We start from the raw sequence: 19425 nt of genomic DNA, 5'->3' as shown, positions 1-19425 counted from the left end.
GGGGTCACCACAACATGAGGAACTGTATTAAGGGGTCACGGCATTAGGAAGGTTGAGAACTGCTGCCCTAGTTGGTCACTATGTCTATTAATGTTGTTAATAATTTACAACAACAGTCCTGTAACATGGGCTTAGGCTGTTTGCAAGGTGGCTCCCAGCTCTCTCTCAGCAGTGAAACATTTAAGGTGACAAGCAAGAGCTGCCTGCCTGGGAGTCCAGCCCTATCAGAATATGTCCTGTGAGGCAACGATGCCAGTTGAAAGGGAATAATTATGAGGGGTTGTCTAACTGCCATGGCAACAGAAACTTAACCCAAGTGTTTTCAGGTAACTGCCAGCCCAAGGCCTGGCTGCCTTCCATGGGTCCCATAGGCCCCGTGTGAAGTGGGTGTTTTACAGCAAGTTACAGCAACACAGCTGTTTGCACTAGAACTTAACCCAGGTATGCCGGACAGCTGTGCCAAAGCACGTCTTCTTGTTTCATTAATTCAAAAGCAACCCATATAGAGAAAAAGCATTTGACCCTGACTGCTGGTTCCAGTTTCTTGTCAAGAACGGGTTATTTAAGGCAATTTAATAAAATGTTTCTGGGTAGCAACTCTGTTGGTACTTTCACACCCGAAAGTAAAGGAGGTAGAGGACCTGACTCAGAGATGGGGACATCACTCCAACACTTAAGCAAGATCCTGTCTAGTATGGAAACTCACACATGCACACACCAATGTTATAATTCAGTAAGTGCAAAGTTAAAAATAAATATGAACCGAATGGTGATACGGAAAAAGGATGGTCCTTTCTGACTAGGGTAGTCAGGAATGTATTCCCAAAGTTGATGTTATTCGAACTGGATGTTGTAGGATAAATACAAATTCTCTAGGCAGAAAAGAGAGAGAAACGGCCTAACCAATAGAGGGAACATAATGTACCAAAGTATGGAAATGTGAAATATGGTGGGAGAAAAATTAGTAGATCAGGTTTATTGAGGGTAAACCTTGAGCAGATGAGTCTGGTTGAGCAGTTCTTGCTTACAGGCCCCTGGGTGCCAAGCTAGGAACTGCACCCCACACAGCACACAGGGGGCCATGATCAGGTTTGCTTTCTCAAAGCTCACTTCAGCAGCCCCTGCTAGAGAAGACTCAAGGCAGCTAAGAGAATATTTCACAGTCCAGGAAAGAGAAAGTGGGGACCTGAGTGATGAGGCTGACGATAGAATAAGCCTGCTTGATGGGCTCACAGGAACTGCAATGATTCACCCATTCCTGCTGCAGCCAGACTTTGGGTTTGGTGCATATAAATTTGTTGGTGAGTAAAGAGAACCATCATGGTCTTAGAAAGAAGTACTAATGGAAGAACACTAAAATGATTACATTATAGAACATTAAACTTGAAAAATATCCTAAGAGGTCTATTTCAACTCCCTCATTTTACCTAAAGTTAGTTTGGCTAATTAATGGCAAATTTCAGCCTGGTGGCTAGGTCCCCAGCCAGTGCGACCCTGGGTTGTTTTGTAGGGTGCTGTTATCGGTTGAATTGTATCCCCTAAAAAGATAAATTGAATGTGACCTTATTTGGAAATAAAGTCTTTGCAGGTGTCATCGAGATGAGGTCCTTAGGGTGGGCCCTACTCCAGTATGAAAAAGGCCATGTGAAGACATGGAGACTCAGGGGGAGCACCATGTGAAGACGGAAGCAGAGACTGAAGTTATTCAGCTGCAAGCCAAGGAAGGCCAAGTATGCATGATCATCACCAGAAGTTAGGAGAGGCAAGGAAGCTTCTACCCAGAATATCAGCAGGAGCATAGCCCTGCCAACACCTTGGTATCAGCCTTCCAGCCTTAGCAACTATGGAAGAATAAATTTCTGTTGTTTTAAGTTACCTATCTGTAGTACTTTTAGGGCAGTCCTAGGAAACTAATACAGATATTGTTGAGATTTGAATGTTGTTTGTGTATCTGTGTATGTGGAAAACCCTTCTCTTAAATAGCTCAAAGATAATGCCTAATGCAGAGCTACATTTTTTAAAAAAGAAATAAAACTTTATAAGCATTACCCACTGTACACTGATTTGGTTCAATAGTAAATCTCATTTTCTTAGTTTTCACACAATGAAAAGATTTTAGGAATGAAAATTTGAATATACTTTATAAAGCAGTTATCTGTTATATCATTTAATCTCCACATCAGTTTTGGGGAGTGGGAATGGTGGGAAAACAGTTTATTATCCCAAAGTTACAAAGTGATAAAGCCAAAGTCAAATTACAAGACTTTGGCGCCAAGTCCTGTGCTCTTGCCTGCGTTCGCCCCATTGGTGAATTTAACAGCTGATATCTGGTAAGAATCATTCAGGATAAGCTGAAGTTATGGGTGAGGAAGACCTCTGCCCTGGAGCTGCTTATGTATGTATGTACTCAAGAAGAATCAACTTGAGACATTAGTGCAAGTGCCAGCAAGCAGCTCTATTTCCAGGAAAGAAATGCTAGTGATATAACGTAATAATGTAAATAGTCTAATTCATTCCAGCAAACATTTATATTCAGAGATTTAGGGAGTTAAAAAAAAACAAAAAAGCCTATAAAATGACATGCTGCTGCATCTGCTCCCTAGCTGTCTCCTGAATCCAAAGGAATAAGCTTTTCCTTATGAAAGGAACATGTATAGCCTTGGAGACAGGACTCAGCTTCTCTCAGGCATGCTGGGCCTACTTGGTCTCAAGCGCCATCCTATAATTCACTATCTCAGTCCTCACTGTGGGGTTTCTATGGTTGATAAGAAAAATCATGTCTTGGGCAAGTAAGTCAATTCAGCTTTTGTTGTATTTGATTTGATGTTTTTGTTTTTTGTATACTTGTTTATGGGACACTGGAGAGCTCATGTAGGTAGTTGTAGGGAGACAAATTATTGACCAACAATTAAACAGAAGAGGAGAAATCAACTTCTGGAAAATGGTATGATGTATGGACCCCAAAATGGCATTTGTCAGAAACTGGCTAACAGTATTATGCTAATTGCATCTGTGTCATATATCTGGATGAAGGAGAGGGAGTTGGGGGAAGGGGGAAGGAAAAAGCCTCTTCATTTGTATAACAGTGAATGAGAGTGGTTTTCTAATAGCAGTCTTATGGATCTTTATTAAAGTAGCAGGAGACTGACATCCAGTCTCAACCAGGAAAAGACCTTTCCACAACAGCATAAAACACTGCATTTCTAAGAGCTTACAAAACTTGGGGTCATTCTCTGTTTGTTTCATGTCCTAAAAATACATAAAAGTCAAAGATAGTGACTCAAAGGTAAACCTCAGCCTTTCGTCTGTCCTGCTGGGCTGAAGGCAAATTCATGATCAATCCCCCACCCAGACCATAAGTGTACGTGATGTTTGGTGTGAAGAGCAACACCAGAAACACAGCAAATAATGTCTGTCTCCACATCTGTATTAAAGTTCTTCTCCACTAGAGCTATGACTCCGGGGACAGAAGGCTTCTTCAGACTAATGATATTTGTGTAGTCCATGAAAAGTTCAAATTATAGCTCTGGATGTATTGACACATGCTCACATAGCCTTCTTCACCCTTCATCTATTCACCCCCTTAAATATTGTAAAAGTCAGGTCAATTATGTTACAATATAGTCCAGAGGAATATCCAAAATTCTTCAGTTATACTAGAATGCCGTGAATCTTCCATTATCTTAAATAAAGAAATCATGATTTGCACTGGAAGTCTTTTTTCTTTCCTTTCTTTTTTCTTTTTTCTTTCTTTCTTTCTTTTTTTTTTTGCAACAGATTTTTCATTTCAATATTTATTGTAATAGGACTTGGATTTCCCTATAGCTTTTACAGTAAAAGTTGTCATTCCCCACCCAATATCCCCACATAGTCACAAAAGTTTACAAAGTTTACTTTTATTCAAAAGTTCCAAAGAAGGTTGAGAAGGGTTTCATATGGATGATTGAGACTCAGCAACTAAACCCAACAGGTTTAACGCAGATAGATTTTTGTGGCTTTAAGAGTTAAAACACCAGGACCCCCACCTCTTTACATCTGTCCCCACTTTACATGTGAGAAACTCAGTGTGCCTAGCCAACCTCACGGCTGTCCTGGAATGCATGGCCACAGCCGACCCAGCAGCGCCACACACAGCTTTTGACTTTTCACCCTGTTAGTTGCTCTGCAAAGATTTTCAGGAGAAGGGCAGAGCTGCCTGCTTCCCCACTGCCCCAGAGCTGGACTGACCTCCCAGAAGCACAAAGCAACTGGCAGGGCCGTTGCTGTGAGGTCTGGGACTTCCCCAGCACTGAAGTGGTTAACTTGTAGGAAGACCCAGAGAAAGGAAAACAGACTAAGAACTGCCTTATGCTGGGAGGAGGGCTAGAAAACGAGGCTGTTGCTGTTGTTTTCATTGTCTGCACTCTAATCAGGGAGCGTAAGAACAATGATGCATGTAATGCTGATTTTGGAACGTGTCCATGCAGCTTTTCCCAGGCTAGACAGCCTTGGGAACCACTGATAGAGTGGCAGACCAGGGGCACAGCCTCAATCACCAAGCCCAGGGCAGGGCAGCCTTTTCTGTGGATAAAATATGTGAGGGATGACAAGAATCTTCCCAGCATGGGAAGTGGCGGTAACAAAAAAACACACCACAGGGGAAAACTGGAGGCTTCGCATTTGCAGCCCGGCTCCTGGAAGTGATATTTGAAAGATAGGAGGCTTCTCCTTCTGCCCACCCCACCCTATTTTTCTTTTCTGTTTGTTTGTTTCCCTTTTTGCATTCAACTTGCCCTCCGTTTCTTCCCCACTCCCCTCCCCCCCATATTCCCTCCACAACACTTTGAAGCCCAGATGAAAGCCCTGTGTTGTGGCTGCTGGCACCAAGCAAGCAAGCGCAGGGGGACGGCTGAAGTGTGCTTTAGTTTAAGATGCTGTACTTTTCTCCCAAGAAAAAGGGGGGGGAAATCAGCTTGAAACAATACATTTCATTTTGCTGGAAAGCATACTTTATGTATCTAGGACTCAAACATGGTCCTAATTTTTCAAAGCTTTTGTCTTCAAGGATAAGAGAATAGCTCAAATGTGGCATCCTCCCTCAAAGTAAATGAATATAACTGTAAGGGTTTTGGAATAGTATTGTTTAATAACATAAAACAAGAAAGAGGGAAAGCTCAGGCACATGAGCTTTTTGGTATTGACACAACAGCAGACCATAGCTTTCTCAAGTGTTGTCGAAATAGCTCCCTTGTTTTTAAGTAGCACATTCAAGCTATGCTTTACTAAATGATTTTGAAGGAATGACTCCCAAACATTTGCTTAATTATTTGGTTACCAAGTTTAGCAAATAAAAATTCAAGACGCCCAGTTACATCTGAATTTCAGCTAAACAATGATAAATTTTTAGTGTATGTGCCATGCAATATTTGGCATAAACTTATGCTAAAAGATTATTAGCTGTTGATCTGAAATTCAAATTTAACTAGATGTCCTATATTATACCTGGCAACTGTACTAGTTATGACAGTTTTTAAATCAAATCAGCTTTTCAAAAAATTATGATAACACATGTTTTAAAAGTCTTGTTATAACGTGAATTTACTTGAGATTCATCGACTTTGAACATAAAGATATTCAATATATTGTTCTTACTACAACACAGACTGTCTATAGTAAATAAGGCCTCTCCTTGCTTCTGTCAACCCATCCCCTAAACACACATGCACATACAACACCCAATACTCCTCCCCCCTCCCCCACACACATACCCCATAGGGATTTTAAAAGGATTCTAACTATGTATTTTTTCCATCAAAGGTAGGACTGGCTAACGTGTTGCTTAGAGCAATAGGTCAGTCTATAAAATCAACTCCTACTATGGAAAGTGCATATAGCTCCCACTAGGCCATTACTTAAAACTGCAGCTGCTTTGTCAAATATCAACAGCTCATGAGATCTAAATAAGGCTTAATTATTTTAAGAATTTTCCCAATTTACTTAACGCCCTGAAACCTGGTTTTACTATTTTATGTTTACTTAAAAACAAACAAACAAAAACATGTGCTTAGAGACTTAAAATCAACCCAAAGGAACCATTTGGACAACTCAGCTGACTTGGTCTTGGATGCTATGTCAGCAAACCTCTCTCGTTCATGTGATCTTGTGTTCACTTGAACGAGGATAAAGTTGAAGGCCTGGTATTTTTGCTCCTGATAACTGCTATCCCTGAACATGACCTGTGAGGTTGTTGAGCTTCCAATTCATGGGGGTTGAAGAGGGAGCTAAAAGAAAGACTAAGAAAGTGTGGACAACGCTGGAGGAAAAGATTTAGAATGGTTGGAAGTCTCAGTGTATGTAAAACTCAAATGGTGCTTAGAAAAGTGGTAGAAGTTGCATTTAAACCTGTATCTGGATGATTGCTGAGAGTCATGTCTCCTTTGGACAACAATTTTCCTCCCGACCAGTACTATTTTTTTGATTAGACAAAAGATTACTGTTAGAAAAGTGATTCCTTTTGATCAATTTTTCAGTATAAGTTCACTTCTGCTTCCTCTTAAATCAGCACCAGAAAATGAATTATTAGAAATTTTGTTGAACATCAGTATGCTTTTCTGGAAAACTAACCGGGTTTCAACTTGAGATAGATTTGAACCGTAGATAGCGTTTATGCAAACTTAGATAGTGTTACATGATCTTTAATCATACAATTTTTCAAACATAATCAATATGATCTCCTTAAATAAGTCTGAAAATCAACTTTATGTATTAAAAAAAAGAATGGAAGAAATAAGTATTCACCTCCTTGCCCCACTCTTCAAACACTCATCTATGTACCTTCTCTTCTCCACCCCTCTGCTTACACAGAATGATAACATGTTTACCTAATGAACCCATATAAAGGTTTAACTGGTAAAGTAGCATAATGACTGAGAGCCCGGAGAATTTCTAGTTTCAGCTCTGATGCTAATAACTATATGAACTTGGACAAGTCTAGTCTCCATTCCTGGCTAAAAGACAGAAATAATAAGATACTTAATTTCCTTGAAAAACAAGGATGCAAAACCAGATGCTCAAAAATTCCTTCTTCTTCTGAAATTCTGATTCTAGACCAACTGCCGTCAATAAGCCCTGCTTTCTACTCTAAGTATCAAAAAGCAATGATTATACCAATTAGTTGCACTTAATTAAAGTTATTTTTATGCACTTAGACATTTTTATGGCAATGGCTAGTTTTTGTAAAACTTATGCCCAAATAGGATACACTTTTAAACAGAATCACAAAGCCGTACATGTAAAGGAGTGAAATTGTCAAATATTAGGTCTATAAATCCTCTACTTTGGGAAATTAGAATTTGTGAATATTGAATTTGGGCCACTGAGTTTTCAAATAAATATAATGAATTAATAGAAATGAGTATCTATTTATTCAGATTGTGTGATTATTTGTGGCATCATAAATTCAAGGATTTTAGCTGCATTTGCCTAGAGACACCCAGAGAAAACATAGAGAGAATAATTTTTTTATTATTTTAAGAGAGCACATGACACCATCATTGCTTTCAACAGTATCATCAGATATAAAAGAACTCAGATCAATTATAGGATTGATATGGCATATGGCAAATGCTGTTCTTTTAGAAAAAAATGCAAAATATGGAGACAGGGAACCAGGAACCAATTAAGGGAATACCTGAAAAATTAAACAAATATCTAGTTTGCTGATCAGAACCAGGACCCAAGGATTATTGTGGAATAATCCTTGAAATCATCAATCAGGTCTAAGGAGAGTAAAACTGACAACCTGGATAAAGGAATAGAGGGAGAAGCTGCACAACAAAAGTATCATGAGGGAGCTATTACCGTCCTGAGGTCCTTTCTTCAGAACTGCAAACCCCCAGAGGTCAGCTTTCTTCTCTTCGCAGCTCCCTGGCGAATGGAACCAGCCAGGTCCCTGCTCACCCTTCCCGAGCTTAGACCAGAGATCTGGAGGCAGCATGATATACAAAGAGGGGGTTTATTGCTTTCTCTGTGCTTGCAGATATCCTTTTTTCCTCACATATCATTCCAAAGTTGTTTTCTACATTTGTATTTATCTATTTTTAATGTATAATGGGATCACTTAAAAATGACACCCCATGCTGAGTTGTGTGCATGATTTTACTGCTGCCAGAAATTCACTGGGATTAAAGCTTTTACATACTTATGTATTTTACCTAAATATTTGTTTGGGGGGAAAGAAAGGAGTTTTTATATAGCACCCACAGCTTTTTTAAATTTTGTTCATTATTTAAAAATTAATCATGTCTTTCAAAATATAAAATAGACCAAGAGCCCATTTGTAACGGTCTCTCTTTCCAATACAGTTTTGTATACAGAAAGCTAAAGCTAATTTTCACACATCCTTCTTTAATTGGGCCAAGTTATTATTAAAGTTGTCTTCTCATTACCAATGAATGGTCTCTCAATATATAGAAAATGTGCTCAATATTCCACCTAAGATGGCTGCAAAAGGTTTATACATGGAGCCCACTTCCCCACTGATTTCCATGTTCAACTTAGAACTCTGTTTCTTCTCTTTTAAAGAAAGTAAAAAGAGATCCCTAGCAGCTTGCCTAGGCCTCACCCTTGCTACATAGGAAGACATTGGAACTGAGGTGGCCTCACAGGAGTTTTTAATAGAGGAGATTCACAGCCCCTCTCCTAAAAGGCGACCTGGGCTTAGGACATTGGCTACAACTCAGGTGAACAAGTTCCCTTGTTCTCTGAAAAACTGAGTCACTTTTCTCATTCTGACCATAACATGGACATTGCTTTACCCCATCCTCCTTGGTCCACTTACTGGCAAGAATTAGAAGGATTTGGAAATGCTTGGAGCACCCAAGCCATCAGCACTACCTTCTTCCTCTTTGTAAGGCTTAGAGACATATGGTGTTTAGCTTGCCTCCTTCTCAGACTACAGTCCCAAAAGAACAAGAATTTGTTCATTAATTTAACAATTATTTAACAACTACTACATGGCTAGATGTTATGTGCCAGAAATCATGCCAGGCAGATACAATGATGAATAAAGCAGATGCGCTCTGGGCAATTAAGAAGCTTGCAGTCCAGTGAGAGAGCTGACCATTAGTCAACTGATCACACAAATAAATGATTTAAAACTGGTAAGTGCAGTGAAGAGGTGTTACAGAATGTCATGAGGATATAAGAATTCTTATATCCAAATGCAGTTTTCACTACTGCCCTCATACACAGCCACAGCACTGATTATTTTGGGGAGGGTAGGGTGGGGTGGGGCATAAGTTAAATGCTGACTATATATCAATTAGTGGACAAAAGCTTCCCCAATATTATGACCTTCCTTTGGACTTGGTAGTTTATATACTCATGGTTTATAAACTTCTATCTCAATCCAGTAACACAATATTAACTTCTTTCATTTCTACATGTAAGAGAAATTGATGAATTTTGTAAGATATAAATTTCCATCTTATCTTATCTGACCTTGCCAGCTCCCACAAACAATGATGTCATTATTATAATATCTTTGTTTATTCCTAAATTCTGAAATACACTTCAATGGAAGGTTATCTTCAGCTTTAGGAAGTTGTCCCCTTTATTTGTATCTAAATGGGATGACTATAAATGGCCATTTTTTTCCAATGTCTGTATATGCTCTTGAAATTTGTAAACTAGCAATTTTTTTAAATAAACTTTTTAAAAAGGAATATTCATTCAACCCAGAAAGGTCCACAGTAACAAACTTTGGAAGCCCATATATACATGTATACAAGCTAACAAACGTTGTCTCCCTTTCCCAAGCAGAAAAATAGTTGATAATAGATGTGAAAATACTTGATTCTTCAAGAGGTTGTAGAAGTTTGCAGTGACTTTAAGGCCCTTAGTCTCCATTTCATACCATTTCAACATGTAAATAAATTTAATTACACTATCTTCTCATGTGTACCATTAATTTTTATCAAAATGTATTATGATAATAATGGCAGTGCTTCCACCATTTATTTTTTTCCAAATTCTAGCAAAGAGCTTTAATAGCTAAAAAAAAAAAAAAAAAGTTGCCACTTGTAATAACAACTTTGCCACTTCCTACATGTGTCATCTTAGGTGGGTAAATTAGTTTCCCTCATCTGTAAAATGAGTGGATTAAGATCTATCTTACAAAACTATTGTCAATTAAAAGTAACAAGTGAAAAGTGTTTGGGATTTATAAATACTCTATGAATTACCATGGAATGATGGTGATTATTATAAGATTCTGGTGGTTTAATTTAGTGTCCAAATGACAGGAAAATAAAATAGACCTCCTATGTAATGTACGGCATAGGAGATATAGTCAATAATATAGTGATAGTATTAAATAGTGTCAGATAGTTACTGGACTTATCATGGTAATCAATTCTTTAGGTATATAAATGTTCAATAACTATGGTGTATACTGGAAACTAATATATGTTAGCTATATTTAATAAAAACCTTTAAAAAAAGACCCCCCATGAAAATAAGAAAGTTTCCACAAAATTATTCCTATTCATAAAGTAGGTAGAACATTCAATCATGTAGTTAACAGAGTTAAGAAGTTCCTACATGGAAGGGAGACCCAAGGTGACAGAGTAGATACATACTCTGCCTGCTTCCTTCCAAGAACAAATTAAAATTACAACTAAATTATAAAACAATCAGCCTGGAGAACCATCTGAAGTCTGGATGAACAGAAGTTTCATAAATAAGAATATAAAGAAGTCATGTCAATACTGGTAGGAGGGGCAGAAATGTGGAACTGGCTAACCCCAAACCTTCTTATGGTAGTTGAGAACTGGGAGGGATGTCTTGGCTGTGGTGGTTCCCCCCAGAGGAGCGAGGAACCCCTCACTGGCCTCCCCAGGCCAGAGTACTGGTGCCAGGCAGAAGAGCCACCACAACAGCTAGCTGTAAAAAAAAGTGGGGATTCTGACCATCCAGGTGGGACAGAAGGTGGCAGAAAAACCAGGCGTCTGCCGCCCCCCCCCCGCCTCAGGCGTCCTCTTAAAGGGCTTCCACACAGGCTCTCTCACTCCCAGGCGCTCACATTGGGCTCCAGCAGGGGGATAGTAACCTGGGGGTGGAGACATATGGAGGGAGCCGACTGAGTTGTGTGGCTTTAGAACAAGGACCGGAGGACAGCTGGCATTTTCCCTGTGAGTGGTCCTTCTCCCATCCAGCCGGCAGGTATGTACCATCTTTCTTGGTGAGCCCTCCCGCTATGCTTACAGCCAAATCTGAATCTGATTGGTCTGGTGAGCACTGCAGCTCCACCCTGCTGACTCACTGGGACCCCACCCCAACCAACTCGCCCAATGCCAGAGGGACTTTCTCTGAGAGCAGCCAGCCCCACCCCCATTACACTCTTTCTGGAAAACTATCAGAGTCCAGCAGATCCCAGGTGGGCTGTGACTGGCTTTGATGTGCTCTGAGACTTTTGATGAGTAGCTTCAGGCTCAACACTGGCACCAAACCATTCTATATATTAATAAATAATAACTAATATTAATTATATTTATTAACAATAATTTTATAATAAATAATATTGTATACTATTATATAATAATAAATAATAATAAATATTAGTAAATAAATAAATAAATGGTGACCACAACTCTTCCAACTCTAGTGACTACCTGAGACCCTGCCTCATCGAACTTGCATACCTCACAAAGCTTTATCAGTGGCTCAACCTAAGGGAACTGAAAGGTGGCAACAGGCCTTGGGGCATCCTGGCATTTTGCAGAGCTACCCCAGGCCTGGTATTGGTGGCAGCCATCATGGGTTTGCAGTGTGGCCTCTCCCATGCACCTCCAGGGTTAGCACAGGCAGTGAACAACCATGGATTGCTTTGTAGCTCTTACCAGGTAGTCCCCAGCCTGTCACAGGGAGTGGGTGACCTGGACTCACACTAAAGACCTTCCCAAGAGGCCACATAATACACATACTTGGAGGTTGGGTCCAGACCACAGCAGAGCACCACCCAATTAGCCCCACAGGCAGCACACCCAAAGGGTGGTCTCAACAGGCACCAGAGCTCACTGGGGTGAATCCTACTCGGTGGAGAAAACCCCACACACAGCAGCCTGTAAGCTATGGATGTTGCCAATCCCTACACCCAATCAGCCTGAGGGGCAATCCCACTAACTGACATACCAATAGCAATCAAGGTTTAACTATAGTAGGAGAGCACACACAACTCACACAAGGGACACTCCTAGAGCATCTGATGCAAGTGACTGGGGAGACTGTGCCACGGGGCCCCACAGGGCACCTACTACATAAGTCCACCTGGCCAAGATTGGGGGATGTAACAGATCTACCTAATACATAGAAACAGAGAGGCAGCCAAAATGAGGAAACAAAGAAATACATCCCAAATGAAAGAATAGGAGAAAACTCCAGAAAAAACAACTAAACAAAACGGAAGCAAGTTACCTACCAGTAACAGAGTTTAAACAGCTATAAGTGTGCTCAATGAACTTAGTGAGAACTTCAACAAAGAGATAGCAAGCATAAAAAAGACATAGAAATCATAACAAAAACCAGTCAAAAGTGAAGATATGAAGAATGCACTAGAAGGAGTCACCAGCAGACTAGATGAAGCAGTGGATGAAATCAGAGATTTGGAAGACAAGGTAGCAGAAAACAAACAGGAAAGCGAATAGAGAAAAGAATTTTTTTTAAAAATGAGTGTAGTTTAGGACGCCTCTGGGACAACATGAAGCATATTTACATCATTTGAAGAAATAACAACTGAAAACTTTCCTAATCTGGTGAAGTAAATAGACATAAAAGTCCAGGAAGCACAGAGTCTCAAACAAAATGAACCCAAGCAGATCCATGCAAAGAAACATTAGAATTAGAAAGGCAAAGGTTAAAGACAAAGAGATAATCCTAAAAGCAGCAAGAGAAAGGCAGTTAGTAATTTATAAGGGAGCTCCCATAAGAATGTCAGCTTATTTCTCAACAGAAACTTTGTAGGCCAGAAGAGATTGGCACAAAACATTCAATGTAATGCAAAGCAAGGACCTACAACCAAGAGTATCCTACCCAGCAAAGCTATCATTTATAATCAAAGGGCAGATAAAGAGCTTCCCAGACAAGAAAAAGCTAAAGGAGTTAATCATCACCAAACCAGTATTACAAGGAATGTTAGAGGGACTTCTTTAAGATGGAAAAAAAAGATAAAAATTATGAATAATAAAATGGCAATAGCTACATGTCTATCAACGATTGCTTTCAATGTAAATAGATTAAATGCTCCAATTAGAAGACATAGGATGACTAAATGGATCAGGAAACAAGACCCTTACATATGCTGCCTACAAGAGAGTCACTTCAGATTGAAAGATACACAGAGACAGAATGTAAAGGGATGGAAAAAGGTATTTCATGAAAATGGAAATAAAATAAAAACCAAAAAGAAGCTGGAGTAGCAATACTTATACAGACAAAACAGACTTTAAAACAAAGGCTATAACAAGAGACAAAGAAGGACTCAGTAATCCCACTTCAGGGTATTTTTCTGAAGAAATCCAAATGCTACTTTAAGGGGACATGTGCATCCATATGTTCATTGCAGCATTATTTATAATGGCCAAGTTATGGAGGCAGCCTCGGTGTCCACTGATGGATTATGGATAAACAGATAAAGACTGGGTGGTCAATATATACAATGGAATAGTGCTTGGCCAGGGAAGGGAATGGGTTCTTGCCATCTGTGGTGGCATGGATGGACCTGGAGGGTATTGTGCTGAGTCGAGTGTCAGACAGAGAAACACAGATGCAATGAGATTTTATTTATATGTGGAATCTAAAGAACTAAATAAAGTAGAAACAAACTCATAGACACAGAGAACTTTTGATGGTTGCCAGATGGGAGGGGGGTTGGGGATGAGTGAAAAAGGGGAAGGGATTAGGAAGTACAAATTGGTTGTTACACAGTAGTCATGGAGGTGTAGAGTACAGCATAAGGAATATAGTCAATAATATTGTAATAACTATGTATGGTGTCAGATGGGCATTAGATTTGTTGGGATGATAGATGAGAGGGGTTTGAGGGCAGGGTGTAAAAGATGAAGGGAGTAAGAAGTACAAACTCATAGTTACAAAATAGTCATGGGGATATAAAGTACAGCATAGGGAAGATAGTCAATAATATTGTGATAATGTGGTGTCACATGGTTTTGGACTTATCATAGTGATCACTTTTTTTTTAAAGATTTTTTTTTAATTGGGGAATTGGGGGATGGGAACAGTGCTGGAGAATTGGGGAAGGGGAACAGACAAGTTGCTGTCATTTTGTTCTTCAATCTAGTTGTGGAGGACGTTGCTTCACTGGCCCACGTTGGCACCATCATTGCGCTCTTCCTGGGCGAGGCAGATCAGTCGCAGGATTCTGGACAGCCGTACACTGCGGCTGCTGGCCGCTCACACTGGCTGCTGGCTACACATGGTAGCCCACGGCAACCCACTGCAGCAGGGATTTGCCGTCGCAGTCGCTGGCGACTCACAACAGCCCAGCTCCAGGTTGAGCTGTTGTTCAGCATCTTAGCTGTGGAGGGCAGTGTCACTGGCCCTCATATGTGGGATCCGAACCGGGGCCCTCTGGCGTCCCAAGCCAGCTCTTAACCATCGCGCCACTCGGCCGGCCCTGATCACTTCTTTAGGTATATACATGTTGAATAACTATGGTGTACACTTGAAACTAATATAATGTTGTATGTTAGCTATATTTTATTTAAAATCTTTTAAAAAATAAACTAAATTGAGAAAATAGAAAAGAAGCTTCTACATGAAGCTATGCCGTTCAGGAGGAATGAAACAGCTGGGCTCTGAGAATAAGACAAAAGGAAATAGACTTAAAATTGCAATCAGAAAGATCTGATTGTAGACATCAGAGTGCAACAGAAAAACAGAACTGAGGTATCCTCTTTGGTGGTTTAGTAAGTAGAAGTTTTGAGTTCGGTTACCTGACAGCCCACCAGAAGAGTGAGTAAGGTCTAGAAAATTCACCAAGGTCCTAATAACATGCTGGAAATTTTCCACTCCATCTAAAAAAAAATGGAACAAGGCTCAAATCCAAAGGACTGGTACTGTGTGCCATGGGGCTCAATGTGGTATCATTTGATCCAAATAGAATAATCTTTTCTCACAGCCTATGAGAGTTGCTGCTACCAATTTGCATGTGACTGAGTCAACCAGAGAAGAGGGTAGAATTATTGTATTATGACTGGTTTCAAACATTATTGCTATACACTTTTCAAATGACATTTATACCAAAGGACATTATGCTTTGCAAGATAGTTCAGTTTGGGTTGCTAATTAATATGAACTTCTTCAAGTTATTTTCAGAAACCATGATTCTGCCCTTTGGCGATATAATCAACCAACACATTCTGCATTTGGTGAACAGACACTAGTTTCTTTAAAATAGTCTATTTATTACTTAAATGTATTTACAAAAGCAGTCCACTGGAAATGTTGAACTGTTATTCCAAGCAGATTGCTAATAATTTAGAAGCAAATGCTTCCTTATTTACCACTTTGAGGAAAACTACCAAATTTTCATTCTCTAAAAAAACTTTAGAACTATTTCTGTTGCAAAAAAACATATGTTGTGCATACAGAACTCCTTAAATAGGGTTAGGTTAATCCACAGTTTTAACATTAAAAAGCAATTGACTCTATAGCCTGGTCTCCAAATGTGTAAGAGAGACATGTGGACTTACCACCATGAAATGCTTAAGTATCCATTAAGCACTTCAATCTCAATGGGATGTCATGGATTTACATATTATAACATATCTTTTATTCTCAGGGAACTCCCTTGTTCTGTGGAATTTACAAGTTGGCAAAGAGACATTATCAAAATTTAAATATATACATGTTTGAATGCAGAATGTGTTTATATATAATATCTGTATATGTACAATATGTGTGTATACATGTGTGTCTCAAAACTCAATACATAGAAAATGAACATGCCGGTTTTTTAAATGGGAAAAAGATTGGAACAGACACTTAACCAAAGATTTATGAAGAGCAAATAAGCACATGAAAAGATCCTCAATATTATTAGTCTTTACAAAAACACAAATTAAAACCACATTGAGACACCACTAAAACCACATTGAGACACCACTACACACCTTTTAGAAGCGCAAAAATTAGATAAATTGACCATACCAAGTATTGGTGAGAATGTGGAAGAGCTGGAACTCTCACTGTGTCGACAAGACTGTAAAATGGTAGAACTGGTTTGGGAAACAGGGCCTTTTGATAAATCCATGAGAATGTGTCTGCAAGGAACACTCAAGGCATATAATTTTAAGGTAGTACACGGCAAACGTCTAGGGAGCACCTTCCCGTCCTAGTCCATGTGCATGGTGTGCCCCAATACATGTAAAACAAAAACATAATTTGGGTGGCCTTATATGTCAAATCTTACTAAGGAAGTTGGTTTTGAGGTGAGAAATGGGATGTGGCTGGGGATGGGAGGTAGGGTCGGGCAAGAACAATGTATCTGAAAGGTGAAAAGGGAAGGCCATTCTTGAGGGGCAAAAAAAAATCAGTTTTGCCTGCCTCTGGCTGCATAAAAGTTACCAGAAATGAAAAGGAGGACATGTGTGATTGAGTAGGCAGGTCCCAGTGACATCTGCCTCCAAAGCTGAAGATAAGGAATGAAAAAGTCATTCAACAATAAAAACCAACACTGGGGTTTTAAATAGAGGAAAATGAGGTCAAATAAGTGAAATTGTTATAATGGGCAGTTTTTCTATTAAGTAATAATGAGCTTCAGATGAAACTGAGAACCATATAAGAAAATGGCAAAAATATTATAGAAATAGGGGAAGGGTTGGTGCATATAGAGATTTCTTAAAGAGAACTTAGACAGGGAGGAGGATATGGGGATCAAAATATTAACTGACCTCCCACTTTCTAAGTTCTTCTAGCTGGGCTAATAATCAAATTAACATGAGACATATTAAGAGGAGAAAATGTCCAAAATATAATACAGATGTATGCGGTCTGACAATTAAGTTCGCAAACTTGTTGCAACGATGTTGCTAACCTTTTTTGCTATCAGAGGGATTATTCACTATGAACTTGTACCAACTGGACAAACACATAACCAAGTTTACTATTTGGAAGTGCTGAAAAAAAAAAGGCTGTGTGAAAAAGTTAGAAGAAAACGACTTGAAATTTTCACCAACAATTCATGGCTCTTGCATCACGACAATGCACCAGCTCACACAGCATTATCTGTGAGGGAGTTTTTAGCCAGTAAACAAATAACTGTATTGGAACACCCTCCCTACTCACCTGATCGCTGGCCCCCAATGACTTCTTTCTTTACCAGAAGATAAAGGAAATATTGACAGGAAGCCATGTTGATGACATTCAGGACATAAAAGGTAATACGATGACAGCTCTGATGGCCATTCCAGAAAAAGAGTTCCAAAATTGCTTTGAAGGGTGGACTAGGCACTGGCACTGGTGCATAACTTCCCAAGGGGAGTGTTTTGAAGGTGACCGTAGTGACATTCAGCAATGAGGTATGTAGCACTTTTTCTAGGATGAGTTCGCGAACTTAATTGTCCAATCGTGTACATGCAGGAGTTATGTGAGACCCAAGGAGGTGTTGGGGAGTTGAGGTTTATAGGCCATTTTGCACAAATGAGAGTGAGGCAGGGGTCTGGGATTTCAAAGAGAAAACAGGCAATTTACAGGTAGAAGAGAAAGAGCAAACATGTGGTAAACAAGTTCTTGTTGAGCCTCCCAGAAACTGTGGACCACAGAGGAAAGTTCAACAAACAAGGTTTGCTAGATTTTCCCCTGTCTGCCATATTTAGTTTATATTAAGGTGCTGTTCTTTTTCTTTAAGTAGGGTTTTCTGTCTGAATTCCTTTTGGCAGGTAAGTGGAGAGGATCAAAGTTTCTTTCTGAGTCTTTTGCTTCTTAACCACCTTAAAAATCAATACCTCAAAAGGCATATTTTGGGGTAGCAAAACTTTGGTCTCCCTCAAGGACTATAAGAAACTAAGATTGTTGAGCATCTGTCTGTTGCATGTCAATTTCCTATAGTGGGAATTAATGAGAGCAATAATAGCCTCTATTTATATTATTGTCCCCATTTTACAGATGAGGCCATCAAGGACTAGACTTAAGGAATTGCCCACTGACACACAGCACAGAAGAGAGGAAGAGTTGGGACTTCCTTAACTCAGGTCTTCCTTTATCTTTCATTTACCCAAAACTGAGGCTAAGGATATAAAACTTTATTCAATAAAAACAGTAAATAATGTGATTACAAAAACTACTTAGCAATTAAAGTGACTATTTAACAGAAAGAGGAAAAGAGTGTGAGAGAGAGACAGAGGGAAAAATAAAAAGTAGGGAACACTTGGTTAGCAATCTCTTCTTCACAACTCTTGTCCCACCTTGAAGTTCTCCAGGGTCATTCCAAAACAGCAGTAAAAATTATCCCCTGTGTAATCAGCCCTCCCAAATGATTTGCAGTCCTTTTTAAATAAGAAAGCAGATTATTTTATTTTTCAACTTCAAATTGCACTTTTAAAATGAAGTGTGATTATTCCCCAAAACCCTGGGAATTTTGCATGGATAGATAACATAAATTTAAATTTTTACTTTACAAAAAAATGTTTTATTTCACAAAACTTCTGGACTCAGGTCTCAGGTTAGAATCACCTGAGATGCCAATGTGTGGGGCCTCACTCCAGGTCAGTGAAATCAGAATCTTTGTAGGGTCGGCCTGGGAATTACCACCCTGTTTGAAATGGCTCATCCCTCGAGTGTTTCTAATATGCAGCCAAGTTAAAGTACAACGTTTGGAACCTGCTGTGTCACAGCTGATTTAAGTACTATCCCTGAAGTCATATGACATTAAAAAGCCGTGTGATGGCCTCATCTTCGTCTTTGAAAACTTGTAGCTGCCTCATCCACTGTGCCTAAATATCTCACTCAAGAGGAGACTAACTTCTCCAATTTTTGCATGTAGCCTACCTAAAGAAACAAAATGGGGCTCTGGATCCCAATTCAAGTTCCCTGTCTTGAGTATAGATAACAGGGGCTCGGGGTAGTAGTGGGAGTGAGTAGACTCTGCTAAGAACAGGCCAAGTGACAATGTCTCAGTGGTTTGATTTTTATATTAGTGTCTTTCATAGACGCTCAGGAAGGAAACATATATGTGTAATTATCTGTACCAGCATAATGTCTAGAGTTTTTCAGGTTTCCAGGGGTACATCAAAGCACTGAAATGTCTTTCCACTTACAGCTTATATATATATATATATATATATATATATATATATATATATATATATATATATATATAAAAGAATATATATATTCTTTTCATGAGAAATACTTGACATGATTCAACTG

This window comes from Hipposideros armiger, unplaced genomic scaffold (assembly GCF_001890085.2).
Source record: "Hipposideros armiger isolate ML-2016 unplaced genomic scaffold, ASM189008v1 scaffold_367, whole genome shotgun sequence".
Taxonomy (NCBI): Eukaryota; Metazoa; Chordata; class Mammalia; order Chiroptera; family Hipposideridae; genus Hipposideros; species Hipposideros armiger.
Note: the sequence above shows the minus strand (reverse complement) of the source record.